Raw genomic sequence first — 3,732 nt, 5'->3', positions numbered from 1 at the left:
CTCAGGTGGGGATTTAGAAGCCTTTGCTGGTCCTGCACAGCTGTGCAGCTGTTGGCCACATCTGGAGAATGGGAGCTCCAATTCCCAAAGCCATATCTCAACCCAAGGTAGTGGGCTGGGAGGATGCAGCCCAGAGCTGCCCAAGGCACTGGATGTGGCTGGACCGCTGCCTGTCTGGCTGAAGAGTCCTGGGATGGGGACATGGTGAAGCCGGGCAGCAGCAAGGGTGAGGGGAAGCAGAAAGCTAAGGCTAAAGAGCATGCTGACAAACACAGCGCTAGGGTTTGTTGAAAGGGAGAAAGCAAAGAGGTGAAAGTCACAGTGCGGAGTGGTTGGGGCGAAAACGAGCAGCGCCTGACAAAGCACTGGGAGAATTAACGCTTCTGCAAAACCAGCCTCGAGCTAATTTCCCCTGTGCCTGAGCCTTCAACAAGGGCAGCAGCGCTGAATGCGCAGCCTGAAGCAGGGAAGAAGAGTGGGAGGGAGGCGGGGAGGAGAAATTGTCTCTGCTGAAGGGGAACAAAAGCTCGGCGCTTTCGATGTGCCCGGAGTGGGGCGGCTGCACTGCCTGCGGCCCCGGGGAGCCGCCGCATGCTGGGACGATTGCAGGGCTGCTCCTTGGCACAAGGCTGTCCTTCAAAGGGTGTAAAGCCCAGCGGGGCTCTGGGAACAGCGTGTTCACAGTCTGTGCTGGAGGAGAGGGAACGATCAGAGCCGGTCCTAAATTCTAGATAAGCTGAAGGAAAATGAAGATGTGACATTGGAAGTTCAGCAAGAGGGGCAACTTCGGTGCTTTTGCTTCCTTGGGGTGCAGTGCTCAGTTTCTGCAATGCTGGGTGCCATGCGGGTGCTGCACCACAGCTCGGTGCTGTCGGGAGGCTGCCAACAAGGGGTGGGCGGTGGAGATGGGATGTTTCCTCGGGCACCTTTTTTTTTTTTTTAATTAAAATTAAAATTAAAAAAGAAAAAAAAAGAGAGAAGTTATTCTAGGAAAAGAAATGAGCTGAATGTGCTCCTTCTTCCTGCACGGTGCATTTTCTTGTCCCACCCCCAGCCAGAGTTATGTAAGGACGCAGGCAGAGCGGGGTCATGCCAGGTGCAGACAGGGTGCAAGCATCTCTGCCCCATGTGTCCTGTGCTTGCTGAGCCCTCAGCACAAAGCCATGTGTGCACCGTGTGTGCATGTTGTATGTGTACATGTTGCATGTGCTCTGTGTGACCATGTGTGTACACACATGTATGCACATATGTTGCATAAAGAGTAGAGTTTTGACTTTGTCAGGGTCTCCCCATGAGGGCTTTCACTGGAGGACAGTTCCGCAGATGTTAAAAAAAATAGATAGTTTATTGAAGCAACAGACAGAAGAGATCAGGCTTGCCATTGATAAATGCCCCAGCAGCAATGGCATCAATGCATGGCACAGTGCTGGCAAAACACTGTGCTCTTCACCAACAGATAAAGCACAGCACTTACCAAGAAGACATCGCTGTCCTGGAGAAGGAAGAGGAGCGCAGTTTCCCATCTTCCCTTCCGTCCCTCTCCTTCAATCTCTCTTCCTTTCTCTGCTCCTCCTTTCTCTTCTCTCCCTCCAAGATACTTTCCCTGATATCCTGAACCATACCTGTTTCTCTCCATGGGGTGATGTTGAACATCATTTGGGTGGATAGTTGAGTTCTACATGTTCGGTATGAGTTAGTGAATTAAAAACTCTTACTCTGGGTATTGTGGACTTTGAGAGTCTGTGCTGAAGTGTTATCAGTTTTTTTGTCAACCTTTAGCCAAAACACGACTGTCCTGCCACCAGACCCCCTCCATCAGCTGTTTTTGATGCTGACATCGTGGATCTCCATCTTCAAGGTTTAGATAAGAGAGAAGCAGGCAGCAGCATCTTTAACCTAATGCTAATCTCACAACACAGTGTGTACCAGCATACAGTGTGCGTGCCAAGATGATACCTCCAGCCCAGGCCTTCCAGCCCCGACATGGAGGTTTCTGATGTTATGCCACAGTCCCCTGCAATGGTGCCAGAGAAACAGCATGCACTGCTCTGCATCCTTCCAGGAGGAAAAACACGTGTGTATTACATGCACTGTGTGCACACATCACACACCCTGTGGCATGACATGGTGCACACCACGTACATGCATGTGCCATGCATGTGCTGTGTGCTGTGCAGACACACATCACAGCCCTTGGTCTCTCATTTGCAGAACTGACATGAGGAGGGCAATGGTGAAAGTCACCCTACTGGAGCAGGTGATCCCCTGGGAGGGAGTCCAGCAATGTGAGGAAAAGGATGGCTGTGTGCTTTGCAAGCCCCTTGTCTGGGGAAGGAAAGCTCTCTGTCTCATGGAGCAGGAGATGGGGATCAGCTTTGCTGGGTATATGGCTGTGGGCACCTCTGTCTGCATGTGCCCATGTCTGGAAGGTCCCCTTTTTCTGCGAGGATCCCTCTATCTTCTGAGCCACGCCATGCAGGAAGCATCTCCCTACTATAGGTATTTGGGACCACAAAGAGGCGGGGGAAGTCCATCCCAAAGCAAGTGTGGGTGCCCCTCTGCAAAGAGGGAGATTTCACTGCAGATGAAATCTCCATCCATGAACCTCCCCCAGGACGGATGCACGGGGCCGTGTGCCAGCAAACCCCTCAGCATTTAGGAGCTGAGTGCTGCAGGCAGCAGCTGTGGGGGGTGTCCTGGGAGGGCCAAGTGCGTCTGGCACAGAAGCCATCCCACATCCATGCTGTCTGCACCTGTTGGGCTTCCGGGGAGGCCGCATGAATGAGGCAAGTCGCTATTTCAGCGCTTCCTCCGGCGAGGCTTCTCCTTTAGAGGCAGCGTGCGTGGGTGCTGCCTGCGTATGCGCGGGGGCTCGCTGCCTGCGTGTGCGGGTGGGTGGCGATGGGGGCTTCGGGAGAGGCTTTGCCACGTCAGGGAATTCACGCTGGGGGCTGGTGTGCCCCCGCTGGCCCCACTGCATCGTCTGCCGGGTGCTTCATTGCGTAATGGTGCTGCTCCCTGCGCCGGGTTTCCGGGATGCATAGGATGCCCATCGTTCCTGCAACCAAGTGACATCCCCCTGGTGTCCCCCCTGCCTGGGAGGGGTCTGTTGCAGCAGGTGGAGGGATCTGCTACGGGGAAATGCCTTTGGCAGCCAAAAAAACCCCGAAACCAGACTGCTCTCTTTGTTCTTCCAAATACCTCTCAAAGAAAGTGTTTGCTCCGGGGGAAATTTGGGGGTTTCTCCATGCACTGCTCTCACAGCTCCTCATGGAGTGGTTAGGGTTCCAGGGAGGATGGAGAGCACTGGCTCTGGCACCACTGAGAAATCTCAGTTTCTGAAACCTCTTGGTGGAGGGAAAGTGGGAGGAGGGGGCAGACAGAGAAAGGGCAAGGCTGGGTCGTGGGTGAGAGCCGTCTGATGGGGCCATGCTGCCTCATGACACTTTGCACCCCACTGAATGGGTTTGTATCTTCAGGCTCAATCCTGCACAGCAAATTTGCATAGATATGGGCTCCAGAGCCTGTTCAGTGCTCTTTTCCACAGCTCCTCACTCTGCCCTCTCCAACCATATTCAGTCCCTTTTGTTCCCTGTACTGTATGGCTCTCCGCAAGGAGCGGACATGTAAGGACACTGCATATCAGGAGCAATCAGACCTGACCTGAGGCCCCACAGCTCATCTCATGCCATACCGGGCAATAGTGAGCAAAGGAGGTGCCATTTGCAGCAG

Source organism: Meleagris gallopavo, chromosome Z (genome assembly GCF_905368555.1).
Source record: "Meleagris gallopavo chromosome Z, MGAL_WU_HG_1.1, whole genome shotgun sequence".
Lineage (NCBI taxonomy): Eukaryota > Metazoa > Chordata > Aves > Galliformes > Phasianidae > Meleagris > Meleagris gallopavo.
This window is presented reverse-complemented; position numbering follows the sequence as displayed.